The following is a 17,462-nucleotide window of genomic DNA, read 5'->3' on the forward strand; positions in this document are numbered from 1 at the left end:
GACACGAACCTGTGTCCCCTGCATCGGCAGGTGGACTCTCAACCACTGCGCCACCAGGGAAGCCCTCACGTAGTCTTGAAGTCAGATGTTATATATCCTCCAACTTTTAAAAAATTTTTTCAAAAATTTTGGCCATTTGATGTTCTTTATCCTTTGAATCTTTATATTTTATACATTTTAAAATCAGGTAGTCCATTTCTATGAAATGATACACTGTAATTATGATTGGGAATGTGATCAATATTTAGATTGATTTAGAGAGAATGACCTCTAACAATATTGAGTTTCTCAAACCATAAATCTGCTATGTTCCTTATTTTTACTTAGGTCTTTAATTTCTCTTAGCAATGTTTTGTAGTTTTTAGTATATAGATTATCTATAAGTTTTGTCAAATTTTCTCTAAATATTTTTGTTTTATAATGCTATTATAAATAACATTGTTTTAAAATTTATTTTCCAATTGTTAATGTCTATTATATAGATTTACAATTGATCTTATATTAATTATACAATTATTAATTGATCTTATATTCTTTGATCTATCTAAAGTGACTTATTAGTTTAGTAATTTTTTTAAGATTCTATAGGATTTTCTACATCAAAAATCATATTGTGAATAAAGATTACCTTTTCTTTTCCAATGCTTATGCCTTTTTATTTTGCTTTTGTCTTTAGCACAACGTATAAGTGGTGAGAGCCTTGCTTTTTTCTCCATCTTAAGAGGAAGAGGCTCAGTATATTTCTTGTAAAAAACTGGTGAGGAATTCTCTCAGCATTTGGTTATCTGAGCAAGTCTCTAGTTTGCCTTCATTTTTCAGGGATTTTTTTTTTTTAATATAAAATTTTAGTTTGATAGTTTTTGATAATTTTTCAGCACTTAACTGATGTTTTTCATTGGTTTTTGGCTTTCATTATTTCTGATGAGAAATTAGTTATATAGTATAATATTTTTCCTGTATATAATATTTTTTTCTTGCTGGTTTTAAGAGTTTTTCCTTAGCTTTTAGAGATTTTCTGATGACACATAGCTGTGGTTTTCTTTGTATTTCTTTTGCTTAGTGTTTGCTGAGTTTCTCAAATTTGTGGTTTGGTACTTTTTTTTTTCCAGTTTGGGAAAACTGTGGCCTAATATTATTTTATCAAATTTTTTTTTCTGCTTCTCTCTCTCGCTCTTATTTAATTCTAGTATGCCAGTTATAAAAATGTCAGATTAGTTGATATTTTCCTATATCTTCATAAGACCTAGTTTCTTCTTCCTTTTTTTTTTCCTTTATTTTTCTCTCCTGCCTAAGAGTGGAGACTTCCTACTGTTCCGTCTCCAAGTCTACTGATCCTTTTCTTTTTTTTAGAGTTTTTAATCTGCTATCCAGCACATTTATTGAATTTAAGTGTAATTATTTATTTCTAGCTCTAGAATAACCATGTAGTTCTCTTAGCTATTTCTTGGCTAAGATTGTCTCTGTTCACTCATTCTGATGATTATTTTCCTTAAATCTTTGATCGTGTGCATGCATGTCTGCACTGTATTGATCGTGTCTTTTTTTAAAAAAAATTTCTGTTTTGGGGAGACTTACTGACCCTGAAAGGAATGACCTTCCCAGGGCTAGTCAGTTCCTACAGATGGCGACTATTTGCCTGTGAAGGAATGGCCTTCCCAGGGCTAGTCAGTTCCTACAGATGGTGACTATTTGCCTGTGAGTGTGCCTTTCATATGCAGACCAATCAATCCAGAGCCCACACCCCAACCACCTCTTCTTTTGGGCTCTCCATACTCTGGTCCACTATCCACCTGCCCTAATCGCTCCAGGGCAAGGTATAAGGCAAATAGGGACAGCCCCTATGCCCCCAGCCCATTAAAGTTATTCAAGCTAGCAAACTCTAAGCCTGTTTATACCTTGTATAATCCTAAGCCTGGCTTGTCTATGCCTTCAAATGGAAATCACAATAGAGATTCTTGCTCACATTTCCCCTTGATTCTGCCTTCTGATCAGCCTTGGTGGTTTTCCAATGTGATTCCCCATGGTGTGGCATGCGCCGTTCTCTTGGGATCTGTAAGGGTAACAAACTGTCTTTTCAATGGCAGTTGTCTCCAGATCTGTTCGCCCTGACATAACTAACTAATAATAAAACTTACATTTTAAAGCACATAAACACAATACATACATACACACAAATACATATTAACATAACGTATATTAACACTAACATCCAGGCAAGTTTTTTCCAGGTGTGGGTCACATTTTCATGCTTCTTTATGTGTTTGGTATTTTCCTTTTAATTGAATGTTAGAGACTGTTGGTGACATTTCATGGCGATTATGAACTTTGTTTTCTTTAGACCGTGTTCAATTTTATTTTGTCGGTCAGGTAACTTACTGTACAATCAGCTTGATCCTATCAAGGCTTGGTTTTAGACTTTGTTAGATTGGGTTTAATGGAACCCTTACTGCAGGGCATGGATGCTACTCCTATGGCCTGTTCTTTCTAGTGTACAGCTGAACAACTGTAGTTTTCATAAGGCTGCCTGCCTGTGGCTGGGTGGAACTCTAATATTTCCCTGTACCACGTAAGCTCTAAAATATCCCTTCTGCTCACAGCTCTTAGTAGGTTTCGTAGTTTCTCACACACTGTATGTGCAGCATGCATACAGTGTTCTATACGTACATACATACTTTGAACTAGTAATTGGTCAAGGTAGAAGGGGAAACCTATACCTGGATACTTGGAGCTTCCTGTCTGCATAGCTTTTCCTCTCTGATATTCTGCTCCATAAATTCCAACTGCCTCAATAGCCTTGAAGCTGTAGTCTTGGCCTTCTCGGAGCAAGGAGACTACTGTTACCTGTTTGGCTTCACTTCCTTGTACCACAGTTTGGAACGTGGTCCCTGACAAAAAGTTCAGATGTTGTGGTGCTCACCTTCTATGTATATTTTCTCTCAAGGATTACAGACCTGCGTTCTCTGTTTTTCAATGCGTAGAAACAATTGCTTCATATATTTTTGCTCAATGTTGTAAGTATTTATACTGGAAGGTCAAATGTGATACTCTCTCCTTTGTCAAAGCCGGAACCAGAAATATGACAATATATGCTTTTTTAGGAAAGATATTTTTATGGTTGTTTTTTAAGAGAAGAAAAATGTAAAAATTTCTTATCTTTTCCCTATTATTCATTCTGGCATAGCTTTAGGATTGTCTTTCAATATTATGCTGACTTCAAGTGACATCTGTGAATTTTTTGTTCTCGTCCTTATTTCAAATCTTCCATATATGCCTTAATTCTGGCACAAATTACTCTCTTACACAATGAATTTCTCTGTGAACTTGACTGGTCTTATGCATTCAGGATCATGAGAACTGAATTGTTCAGTCTATTATGATGAGTACTTTAGGGACAAGGTGGAGAACTCATTATAATTTTAGTGCTTTCACAGAAGAACTGTGATGATAAAAACTTGCAGGGAAAAGTAGCTTAATAAAGTATATCTTACAATTTCCAATTTTATGAAGCTGTAATAGGATTTATTGTAACGTTCCATAGAATATGATTAATTTTCGTCTGCACAGACCCAGTAATTATTTTGAGATAGATTTCGTTGATTTCTTAACAATTAATTGGTTCAGCATAGGATCTGTTTGATTTAATTGCTAATAGAGTCTAAAACAATTTGACCATATTTCAGAATGAGATAAGGTTCAGATATGATCCCAATTCATAGATCACTGAATTAAGAAATAACTGCTCTAGTGTTTCAGGTCATCTTAATAGTTAATTTGGGTCACTGTGTTGTCAGTTCCACTGAATGGTGGTTGCTCAGTAAACATGAATTGAACTCATACCCCACAAAGAGATTGAACTCAAGAAAACAAGGAAATCAAGGCTAAACTTAATATCTTTTTATTAATTTTCTATGGCTGCCATAATAAAATACTATAGAGTGTTTTACACAACAGAATTTTGCTATTCACAGTTTTGGAGGCTGGAAGTCCAAGATCAACGTGTCAGCAGTTCTGGTTTCTCCCAAGGCCTCTCCGCTTGGCTTGCAGTCATCTTGCTGTGTCCTCACATGACCTTTCCTCTATGCATACACACCCCTGGCATCTCTCTCTCTTCTTATAAGGACACCAGCCATATTGGATTAAGTCCCCACGCTTATGACCTCAGTTTGCCTTAATTACCTCCTTAAAGGCCCTATCTCCAAATATAGTCAAATGTGGGTTAGGACTTTTACATAGGCATTTTGGAGGAACACAGTTTGGTCCATAACAATCTCCATGTTACAGTAATATTCATATATAAGAGTATAGATTAAATAAGAAAAATACTAAGCTATGAACTTTCTGCTCTTAAGTTTTATAAACAAGATGGCAGATATTTTTGTAAACAGGACATTAAAATCTCATGATTCAGTGATAAAGATTTGCGGAACTGAGGTAAAATAGAAAATATGTGAACGTGCTTTGGAATTTAGAAAACATGATAGAACCATAAGGTGTTTATCGTTATATGCATTAACATCAGGCCTCCTAAGTGTTCTTTTAACTTCCTTTCTGGTGATGTGCGCTTGGGCAAAGACTTTACACCTTAGTGTGGATCCAACTCCACATTTTTTTTCTCCCTTAAAGATGATTTCTTAATCAAATTACTAATTATAAACCTTTGCCATCTGGTAATGGGTTTTGAGGGCAGGAAAACTTCTAAGTCCACAAAATTTATTTTGCTGTAAGATAAGCTTAGTCCCTGTAGCAGAGATTTCAAGGGCAGGATGTGTGTCCTAGACCCCAAAGGAGCTGAGAAAGGGAACCTAGGTATGCAGAGGCCATGGCTGTTAGAAAGTAGTCAGAAAATGTAATGAAAATTTAGGCAAAAAAAGAGCAATATGGCATACAAATATAGATTTTTGGAATCTCATTCTTGAAAAGAACAGTAAAATCTATTTCAGCCACTCAACTCACGCCTGAATATTCTCTCATCTAGATTTTGACCTTTTGCAAAGGGTATAAATCTATCAACTATTGTTACAATCTGGCCCACATCATGCATATGTGTACCACCCAGAGTTTTAAATTCCTTTGATTTTTCTCCTTTACATTTTTTTAATTTGGGAAATTTACTGTATAAACTTGGATATCTAGCTTCTCTTGAAAATTTGAGAATATCTGTCCATATCACAGGCTCCAGAATCTGAGCAGAAGTTACATCTTAAAAGGACGTAAACTCTCCTGTTCATCATAGTCCCAGTACCTTTTTTCACCCATGCATGTTATCTACTCAGACCCAATGGCCATTAGAATTTATAATCCTTTGATGTCTCAGTGATAGGGAATTTCCACATCTGAAGACAGCCTGATTTTTCTCTGAACCATTCTCCTGATACGCCTTCCCTCTGATGATTCCAAACATTCCATTCTTTTGTACCAAAGAGGAGAAATTATTGGCAACTTTCCCCAGCTTGACCTAACTATTAAAATATATTTCTTATTTGGGAGAATTTATGCAAATGAAGTATGTTGCATAGGGAGAAAGGATTGTGTCAGTCCTTCTCAGAGCCAAGCCCATTGTCATTTGTTATTTGCATATAACAAGCTCTTGGAAACTTTACCATGGTCTAGAGTACCTGACCTCATGTGGTCTTTGCTAATATCACCATTGGATCTGACATAAGTTCCACCCTAGCTTTTCTCTAGCCGGAGCTTTCACCACTGTGTAAGGGGTCGTCTGGGTCAAGGCTACCCACAGCCCAGACATCCTCCCTATTCCCCCTATTCTAGACCATGCCCCTAGAATCCCTTGCCCCAGTGCCTAGAGTCACTCCCCAGGCCTATGAGGGTCTACTCTCTGGTTTGTCCTTTGAGGGCAGACTGAGCCACCACTGTGCATACTCCTAGGCCTGGGGGGTTCCAAACATTAAATATTTGAATGGGGGATGTGAACATGTGTTCTGGGGCATCCACACATATGAATAAGGTCTTTTGTGGGGTGGGACAGAAAAGAAACAGGGAGGATCTGGTTGGGGCCAAGAATTTCCAGTTCTGGGGTTTTCCTGGACCCACAAATGTTAAGGATGGCCTCGGAACTCACCTACCGCTCCAACTTCCACTCCTGCCTCCCTGCCTCCACTCAACTCTAGTTGGACACATGTTCTTCCTGTCCCTCAAGCAGATCAAACTCGCTGCCTTTGTATATGTTGTTTCTTTTGCTTGGATTATACCTTCCCTGATTATTTCTGTGGCTGGCTTGTTTGAGTTATTCAAATCGGAGCTTAAAAATCATCTTTTTTCTAGCCTTTCCTCCCTACTCCGAGTCATTTTCCTTATAGGCCACTATAGAATCTGAAATTATCTTTTAAAGGCATTTACCTATGTATTGTTCACCTCTTCCTACTAGAATATAAACTCCATGAGAGCAGAGTATTGGTCCTGACTACCATGATCTTCCTAGGACCTAGCACAGAGTAATGCTCCATAATAGTTGGTTAATAAATGATTGACTGGGCAACTGAGCAAATAAATATTTTTTATCTCTGCACAGTATGAAGACTATCACATGTAAAGTTAAAAATAAAGTTTCATTGTAAGCATTAATCAGGATAGGCTAGGTTAAGCTGCAATAACTCTCAGGTTAGGCTAGGTTAAGCTACAATAACTCTCAGGTTTAAAACAGCTTTTACTTCTTATTCACCCTATTTCACCATTGTGGGTTAACTAGGGGCTTGATCCTGTTATGTTCTTATTCTGGGACCCAGAATGGCAGATTCTTCCTTATCTGGAACGACACTGATTGCCATGGCACAAGGAAAGAGGGAAGGTAGCAGAGCATTGGCTAGCTCTTAAAAGTCTGCCTGGAAGTAACCCACAGGGTTTTGCTTAGATTTTATTGGTCAAAGCAATACATGACTGTGCCTGACTCTAAAGGGGGTGCCTTGAAGGAGGATGAGAAACATGTGAACAGTCCCAGTCGTGACCACATGTCTACACGACAGATCTCCCTCCACACTTTTTATAGTATATATAGGATATTATATTTATAGGATATTTTTCTTAGCATAGACACAGCTTAAGCTTGTGATACGAGTCATCTCATTTGCAAATGGTTATTAGTATTACAAAAATATATATTTTTAGCAAAACTGAATCTCATTAAAAGGAAAGGCTGTTTTCCTACACATTTATTTTGCCCTATTTTAAAAAGATTTTTAAGTCTTTCAAATAGGTAATAACTTTGCATATGATTCTTTTACCCTTTTACATGTGATTGCTCCCACTGACATGGTTAAAATAAAATGATAGAAAATCAAGTGTGTGATTCCCCTGCATACATATGGTTCCAGAATGAAAGTATTCCTGCTATGAAGAATAAGTTTGCATTTTGCGGCTGATCACAACTGGTGAAAACAGAGGGTCTATACGTCTTTAATGGAGCATATTTCTCAAACTTTTGACAAGTGTGGTGTCTCTCACTTTCTCCTACAATTAAGTCAGAAATCCCTGATTTCAAGCTTTCATTCTGCAGACAGAAACAGCATGTTGCAGGTTGCCTTTTAATTTATCTCTTGCGTCTCCTTTTTCTCTCTCTGCCCGTCTCTTCCTAACTTCCAGTTATCTGTTTATCAGACTCTTTGTAAACAATTTGGGTGTATGTAAGGGATTTAGATAACTTTCATTAAAATGCCTGCATATTTTGCAAAAAAAAAAAAAGAATTAAATCAGCACTTAAAGATTGTCCATTTGAGATCTTTTTTTCAATTTAGGCAATAGCTTACTTATTTTTAGTTATTACAAGCTTTTGGATCCAATAGAACAAGAAAAGAATTTCTTGGAAGAAGAGTCCTTCAATACTTCTCTGTTTGATCAGAGGACTAGTTGGCTCTACATGACTAGCTGCCAGATGGTTCCAAGAAGCATCTAAACTATCGTTTTTGGTCAAACTATTGGATGTGGCCTATTTTTGTAGGTAATACCCAGTAGACCCCAGAACTAGGGTTATTCTAAATAAGAATTGGAGAAATAGGCCATAATGAAAGAGTTGTCATACCTCGTTTAAAGACAGGTAATTCCTTATAATATTCTTTTTTTTTTTTTTTTTTTTTTTTTTTTTTTGCGGTATGCGAGCCTCTCACAGTTGTGGCCTCTCCCGTTGTGGAGCACAGGCTTCGGACGCGCAGGCTCAGTGGCCATGGCTCACGGGCCCAGCCGCTCCGCGGCATGTGGGATCTTCCCGGACCGGGTCACGAACCCGCATCCCCTGCATCGGCAGGCGGACTCTCAACCACTGTGCCACCAGGGAAGCCCTCCTTATAATATTCTTAGGAATACTTGCTGTCCATGGCAAATGAAGTATTTATAAGTATGCCTTACTTATAAATAGGTTTCCATGGAAAACTTTCCCATTTATATAGAAAAACAAAGAGGAAAGAGTGATTAAAATCTATTGAGCCTCCATATGTGCTAATCACTATAGTATATGCTTTACCTAATTCATCTCATTTAATCCCTCTCTCAACAACCCATGAAACACAGATTATGGTCATTTATCTTTTCTGTTTTATCCAAAGGGTAAATGTATCTATCACAGAACTTTGCAGAGTAAGAAGCCAAAGGGGACCATCTAGCAGTCTTAGACTTAAGAAGAAGGAAGGTGTCCCTGGTGGTGTCTCAACAGTTAGGACATCCATGCATGTGCCATTGTTATTAAGTCTTGTCCTGGAATATTAGATTAACCAAGGATTTCTGATATAACTCTATTACTTTATCACATATAAGTTTCATAATAGTTATGTAAAATTATAGCCAGGTAGAGACAAATATTTGTTGTTTTATTATTGAATTTGTTGATTTGTATTGGTAATACTTTATAGTATTTAATTTAAAATATTTAAAATACAACCAAAACAGTATCAATTATGACCCTGCCACTAAAAAAGAACTAATTTTTACACATTGAAGTATTTGCTTCCAGTTTAATTTTGTGTATAGTATATAATATTGACATTATGTACATTTCAGTTTCTACAAAATATAGATTTCACCATTCATACAGTTTTGTACTCTCCTTTCTTCATTTAAAATTTCATAATGAACATTTTTGCTTGACATTATTAATCAAATATATAATTTTAATAGTGTGTTTTTCCATTTATGAATATACAATACTAAATATAGCATTTTCTCCATTGTTTCAGAGATGCTGCTCTTTATGTGTGTGTGTGTGTGTGTGTGTGTGTGTGTGTGTGTGTGTAGGAGAGAGAGTTAAACAAAGGTACTTGTTCTTTACCTATTCTTTTAGATATCCTCAGTTTCATTCCTGTAATAAGTCAGATTTCCAAGCCATATATTTTAATTTCCCATGAAGATGTCATTCCTGAATCATGCTTAATATTTTTTCTGCAATGATGATTAGGACTCTACATAAAAAAAATAGCAACATGAAAAACATTGTTGTGTCTTCAATAAAACCATCACATCAAGGAATTATTCACTGTATGGATAAGGTCTGTGAAGTATACTCCTATTAGATTTTGAGAATGAAGAAGAGCCTGCTTCTCCTGAATAACAAGGGTACTTTCTTTGACTCGCTAGTTTTGCTCAATGCATCTTCCTCTTCCCTTAGGGTAATGGGAACTGCTTCCCTGGACTGAGTGCACACCTATAGCAAGTATTTGTAGTCTAGATCTGCATGGTAGTCATTAACCACATGTGACTATTTGAATTTAAATTAATTGAGATTAAATAAAATTAAAAATTCGTTTCCTCAGTCACACTAGCCATATTTCAATTGCTCAATAGTCAGGTGTCTCTGTTGTCTACTATATTGAAAACCACAGATATAGACTATTTCCATCATTATAGAAAGTTCTATTGAACAGCACTCATCTACATTATGGATCAAATTATAAATTTCTAGCATCCTATACTTTTTTACATCTTATGTTAATTTAAACTATCTACATGATTAGTTACTTCTTATTGCATGCTACCTTCTATTGCTTTTAGAATTAGGTTGTATATAAATTGCAAATATGTGATTAAATCTATCCTTTCATAATATATTACCATCCTATCATAAGTTTTTATAACGTTGACACCCAACCATTAGGAGATGGGTTACTAGGCTTACAAAAGAGATTAAAATTTTTATTATATCTAGAATTTGTAGATTTACATGGTCACATTTGAATGGGCCCTGTCTACCTATATTATTATGACCCTCCCATCCTCACTACCTCCCACCACACCTCAATCCAGTCTCATTTTCTACACTGTTAGTAATAAACATGACTAAGTACAGACCTTACTCAGGATCATTACAGTAGTGCCAGAAATTATGAAGGTGCAATGCTTCTGTGCTTCTGCTTCTGCCGTGCTACCTGTGTCATGGTTACCAATAAACACAACTGCAGGTGGGTGAATACCAGAGAGAGCTTCAGAGAAAAGCAGTGTCAGTTTTGGCTGGATAACACGGAATATTTTTCTGCCATTTGGGCTCAGATTGAAAACCTGAAAGCCACATTCATATTTTAGAATTTTAAGTCACTTGTATCTATAGTTTCTACTGATTTGAGAAGGATTTGAATTAAATAACTCAATAGTACATCTGCTTTAGGGCTGGCGATGGCATTTTCAAAAAGCTTGGGTATAAATAAAGCAAACATACATTTCCTAGGTCTAACTATATAGCCATAGAATGATTAGCCATAAATCAGTGTGGACCACTTTAATTTCATTCCTTGCCTACATAATCAAAACATGAAGCTCCCTTTTCTTTAACACATAATTCTTCTCAATCATTACATAAATTGCCATATTTCTTTATAACAAAGTAAATGCCTAGGTTCAGCTATGATTTACAGTTTGTGTAAATTATTAGCCATATGGTTGTTATATGCCATTCTGCTTACAAAATATGTGTTTTAAGTAAATACATCTATGACTACGAGAGAGGGTTATTCATTGCTATTTAGATGTTTTAAATATCTTCTCTATAGCAAGGGCAAGCACTTCCAGCTGGGTTGTATCATTTGTCCCAAATACTTTTTTTCTTCGTGGTTTTATCATTCCAACCTACAAAAGTGGATTAGGATGGGCCTTCATAAAGATAGCTTCATACCATAGCTATTATTTACTATGAACATATGTATTTTTGAGGCCATTTATTTTTTACCATTTTCAACAGTTATTTGGCTGAAATTTTCATTCGTTATATCTCCTGGGTGCTGAGATGTCATTGACTGTTTGATGTACCTCCAGTTTAATAATAACCTTTATGGGGGGGTAATTTCAATAAAAGTAACATAGATTCATAACGAGATGGCAAATGCTTTATTTTTTTGAAAGAGAGCTGTTTTGGTTGGTAAACAACTTTGTTGAAAACTTAGAGTTGCTGCCCAACGTTCTAGCTTACATGGGTCTTCAAAGGCACTGAATCTTTTAAAGGGGTGTGTGTGTGTGTGTGTGTGTGTGTGTGTGTGTGTGTTGAGGGTTGGATATGGAGGGGTGATGAAGGTCTGCATATAGACAAAACGATCTGGAGCTTGAGAGGGGAAACCTTGGAGACAGTGAAAAAGTAAGAAGAGATGCTGAGAAGGGCATACAAGGTGAGAGTAGTCCAAACCCTTCCAATTTTACTCTCTCATATCTCCCCCAAATCTTCAGCAAATTCTGCATGTTCTCGAAAGTCCTAGTAGGAGAAAAAATTTTGTGGAAATTGATGGAAAAGCCAAAGAGATTTTTATAGACATCAATAGACTTGGCGTACCACTAAATAGTACCTTGTGATACAAATGCCAGAGTTAGGACAGCTATGGAGTATAAGCCCAAGAATCAGTGCCTGTTGATACCTGTAGACCTATCCATTCATTGCATGAACGCATCAATCAGTTTAGTTATCTATGCCCCTATCGAGGAAATTTAGTTCTTGCTAGTATTTTTCCAGTAAAATCTATGCTACAAAGAATACCTATATATGTCTCCTTGAGCACACAAAGCTTCTCTAAAGAATGTACCTAGTAGTGCCATTTTCAGTTCATGAGAAATTTATGAGGCATTTTCAAATTGTCCTCCAAAATAACAGTATATGGTGTGTTCCAAAACATAGTATAAATGTATGCTTTGATTTTCAGCATATGAAAGTTCTTATTTACTCTCATTTTTGTGAACAAATGACATTATCATTATGACTGGGTATGGAGTGCTGTCTTATTGTTTTAGTTTGTTTTTTACTGAGTGCTAGTGAGAGGGAAACTTTTATGTACTGACCATTAAGTTTCCCTATTCTGTGTATTGCCTCAATTTTTCTTTGGCAGGCCCTGTTAATCATCTCCCTCCTAGCCATTCTTCACTTCTTTACCAACAGATTTTTATTTTATTTGAGATCTCAATATACCCAGTTAAACTTATTTCCTATTTTCCCTTTAGGTTGGAGGTGGTCACATGACCCAACTCTGGCCAATGGGAAGTAAGTGTAAGTCACTGGGAATTTCAGACAAGCTTTTTAAAAGATGTGCATTTTGCTTTTAGCCCCTGGAACTTCCCTTCTGTTTTTTTTCTTTTTTTTTCTGGAACACAGACGTAATGCCTGGAGAAAGGGAAGTAGTCTGTGATAATGTAAGAAGAAAGTACTGAACAGGGGAGAAGCTGAGTCCTTGATAATCTCTTCAGGTGGCTGTACTCACCGGAATGGCCTCCTTTCTGACCTCTGGTTTTGTGAGGAAAACCAACCCATTTTGGCTTAAGCTTCTCTCATTAAATTTCTGAGGTAGCAGAATTCCATCTGAACTATTAAAATATCTTGTACCCATTTTTAATGAGCTTGTTTTATTTTCTTATTGATATCCTAGAGTTCTTTATATGTTCTAGATGGAAATCTTTTGCCAGTTATATTTTCTACAAATAGCTTCTCCCCAAGACAGGGATTTTTGTTATGGCTTTTTTGCTAATTTCACCATGGCTTCTGGAAAAATCACCTTCCCTTTCTAGGTCATGGGCCCATCATCTGTAAAATGAAGGGCAGAGAGTCTCTAAGGTCTGGTCTAGCCCTGTATTCCATAAGACCATGAATTTGTGCTTGATAAACACATCTCTGAACAGCAGGGCGGAGCAGTGTGGTACCTACAGCCCTTCATCTTGATAAAGCTCTTTCTGCCCTGCCAGACAGATCACACAATCCAGACCGATTCCTTAAGATGCTATTTACAAACCATTCTTGCTAGCTTTAGAGAGATCCATCTTTTTGAGCATGTATAGAAATAGCCTTGAAGACATGGAGTTGAAAATTTTCTTGTGTTACCCAAGAGAAAAAAAATGGGAAAGCTAAAAAAAAAAAACCTATCATATTTCAGTACATCTCCATTAAACTAAATGGACATAAATTGTCAACAGAACTTGAAGAGAGCATATTCAATTGATATGTAATAGGAGGAAACGGTGAGTAATTCTTGATAGATTTCATCAATATTCATTGTTATTATAAAAAGGAAATCTATTGAAGTAAATTAGTTTGCTAGCTGTCAAGTTTGGATTTGCTTTTAACATGGATTGTGGAGAAATCCTAAAAGACAGACGAAAACAAACCAAAGAACAAAACAGCAGATAGATCATCTTGAATGTTCTCTCAAGATGGCTTGTTTTCCATTATTACTGTGAAGAGAAAATGTTGATTTTTAAACTGTGGAAGACATCCCTCTACATTTCATTTTTTCCTTTGTGTTTGCATAAAAGCTCAGGCAGAAAGGATCATGACAAACATCTGGGATGAAACTGGGAAAACATCTCTTCTAGAGTCAGCACCATTCTGGACATTAGCCCCCAAATTCCAGCTCTTACATGATTATTAGTTCTGCTGAAGGTCTCTACACTAACTACTGTTTCTTTATTACTGTGCTCTGAAAGGGAGGAGCCTGCCAAGCTGTTTAGCGCTGCAACTCTGAGGTTGGTAACAGGTAGGTGAGGACCCACTGCATAAATCTACTAACCTCATTCAAGAAAATGATACGTGTGACTAAGTGAAACCTTAAATTCATTGAGGAAAGAAAAACCACAAAACAGAGCTTGTTAATCACTCTTGCTCTTCCCTTATTCTGCCTGTGGAAAATCTTCTAAGAGGTGCCTGCTTTATTTTACCCTTCATTCCTTGATTCATTACTTTTCTATTTTAACTCAAAGGCCCTCTGGGCCCTAAAGTTTTCTAGAGCCTAATTAAGGAGTCACTAATTTTGCCACTGAGTGAAAGGGATGAGAAGTCCTTGATCTTCGAATGGCAGGGCTGGGTCTTTCCTCTTCCATTTCCTCCTTGTAATTTATAGAGGAGGGCCACTGGACTTCTTTCTTAGCTAGCTGCAGGCTCCTACTCCTGCCTTCCCCCTCCTTGCAGCAACACTGACTCACCTCACACCATGCACAAACTTGCCTTCACTCCTTCAGGGCCACCCATACAAAGCAGACCTACCCAGGAGACCCATAACCCAAGACCCTCTTGGGGCATCTTGTCTCTCCACTGTGGCTACTTGGAGCTACCCACCCATTCCCCTTGATTCTGAATTTCATATGCTTAAGATTTTCTCTTGCTATTCGGGAAATGACTTTCTTTTATCTAGTCATGCGGTTTGCTTAGGCTGGAAACATCAGGCTGGAGACAACTGATGTTAATTTATTTGTATTCCTGATAATGCAGTTAAATCCACAGCCCCTGGTCTAGCCTCGGGATAGTTGCACCTAGACCTGGAGCAACCCCTCCTTACAAGTCTCAGGCTCCAGTGCTACTCTGGCCCTCATCCCAGGCTTCTTCCTCACTGATTAAGAGGGCAGTCTCAGTATACCCCCACCCACTGCATCCCATCTGTATTTCATCTTCTCCCCTTTCTCCCCTTGCTTCCTGTTGTCTATCAAATATAAATATATTTATCTGAACTACAATTTTGGCCAGAGTTCAATAATTTCTTTTCTGTGTGTGTTTTTGTTTGTCTAGTAGGGTAGTAATGATTTCCAAGCTGTTTCGTAAGAGATCTTTGCATGAGTTTGTTGAGTATATTGATTCTTTTTTCTCTTGGAATGGTGTAGTAGACCGTTTACACCCTGTCCTATATTTTTGTACCACCTGAGCTTATCAGGAGTACTGGTGGAGTGTTTCCAGTCCATTAGAACTTTTTTGATGTCCATTCTGAGATGTACGTCTAACTTGATAAAAAAACAAAGCAACACCCACACACAGAAAATGCTTGGTTAACTTTGTCAAGATAATTTGTTGAGTAGATTAATCCTTTCATTCCTTCCCCATAAGTTAACATCTCATAGATGCCATATTTGGTTTCCATGCTATCTAGTCTTATGATAAAAGCAAAACAAAAACTTGGAATGTATACTATGTGAACAAAACAAATGAAGATTTTTGTCCACATGGGAAGTTTATTCTCCTCCATTTCTCCATCATTCTAATTGTGCACCAAATGTACATGTTTTCCATTACAGTAGTTTTACAGTCAGCTTTTATATCTGCTAAGGCATTCACAATCTTAATCTTTTTTCAAATGATTCTAAATCATTCTTACCTATGAATTTGTAAAACGTGCATTTAGAATAATTTTGCTTTCAGAACCATCATATCAAGGTATTAGTGAGAACTAAGTGAAGCCCATTGCATTAGAAAGAGTGATCACTCGTAAAATTTCGTCTTTACATTCTGTTAAACATAGGTATTTATCTCTATTTATTGGAGGGTTTTACTCAAGTGTTTTATTCAGAGTTCTTCATAGAAACAGAACCAACAGAATGTGTATATATGTAGAAAGAGGTTTATTATAAGGAATTGGCACACAAGATTATGGAGACTGGCAAGTCTAAATATGCAGTGTGGGCTGGCGTGTTGGAGATCCAGGAAGAGCCCATGTTCCAGTTCCAGTCTGAAAGCCAGCAGTCTAGATACCAAGGAGAGCCAATGGTGCAGATAAAGTCTGAAGGCAGTCTGCTGGAGAATTCTCTCTTGCTTAAGGAGGCTGATCTTTTTGTTCTATTCAAGTCTTCAACTGATTGGATGAGGCCCATCTACATGATGAAGGGCAATCTTCTATTCAAAGTTTACCAATTTAAATGTTAATCTCACCCCAAAACACCCTCCAAGCTGACACACAAAATGAACCACCACAGTTAAATGTTTTTAGTTTTCATCAAATATTGTGAATATTTTTAAAGTTTATTACTTATTATTTTATATTTTTGTTTGCTAATATAAGTTAAGATTTCTTTCTCATATTGTGTTTTTCAAATAGAACATTCTGGCATAAGTAATATATGTATATATGACTTGTGACAGAATGCTTGGCACGCGGAAGTGCTTAGTGAATGCTCTTGATATGTATGTTTATTTTACATCTGCACCTTAATACTTCTGTTATAGTTTAAAAAAGGTTTGTGTTAAATCTTTTATGTTTCTTTTGTTTGCTTCTTTTGTTATGTTTCTATGTTAAATCTTTTATGTTTATAAATATTGTAATCTGTAAATAATTTTACTCTTCACTTATCCTTTCAATGGATGCATTATTCCCATTTCTTATTGCATTGGCTGGATTCTAAAAAAAAAAAACCAAATTTTAGTAATATTAATGAGGGAAGGCATCTTGGTCTGATTCTAAAGAATAAGGGGCTGTAAATTCTTTTCTCTTAAATTATCTTGGGTTTCCTTTAGCTGCAATTTTTCTCTTTCTTTATCCTGGCCAGTTTTCCATTTCATACTTTTTCCCATTGTCAGCTGATCCTTAATTCTCTAATTTTTAGGTATATGATGATATAAAGCTCCTTGGCAACTCTCTGTATATGGGTGGGACTTTGTGATAAGTGGACTTTATTGTACAGTGATTGGGATGGGAAATTTTCATGACACTGTAGGGTCCTCAAATGTCAGAAATTAGGACCTTTCGATTTCTCTGGCTTTCAGATCTTTTTGATCATTTTATTGAGAGGCATTAGGCAGACTTCCAGGAATTTTGCACACAGGGTACGTGTGAAATTAAGTGTACAAGCTTTCAGTTACTCCCTCATTGTCAGTCTCATGCCTTGTTCCTTCCCTACATTGCACCTAATGTTCCTGAGTCTCAAATCTTTCTGAGATTCTGAAGGGTAGAATGACAGTTTCTCACTGTATCTTTCTATTAAAGTCTTTTCATCTTTCAGTCCCTTTCCTTGCTTCATAAATGCCATTTCTACATCTCCATGCTTTCATTACTCTGGAAATTAATAAATTTCTAGGAAAACCTCTTTGTGAGCTTGAATTTTATAGTAAAAATTATTTTCATTTCAATGTGGTCTCAGGAAGTAAGATGATAAACCACATTGAACAAGAACTATCATTTTAATTGTTGATTTTTTTTAATTAAGAATACTCTTAGCTGCCTATTTAAGATGTGAAAACATTCTTTTACTCTTAATTTCTAAAAGTTTTTAAAATTAAGAATTTCAACATCTTTTGGAAAATCTTT

Source organism: Phocoena phocoena, chromosome 7 (assembly GCF_963924675.1).
Source record: "Phocoena phocoena chromosome 7, mPhoPho1.1, whole genome shotgun sequence".
In the NCBI taxonomy this organism is placed as follows: Eukaryota; Metazoa; Chordata; class Mammalia; order Artiodactyla; family Phocoenidae; genus Phocoena; species Phocoena phocoena.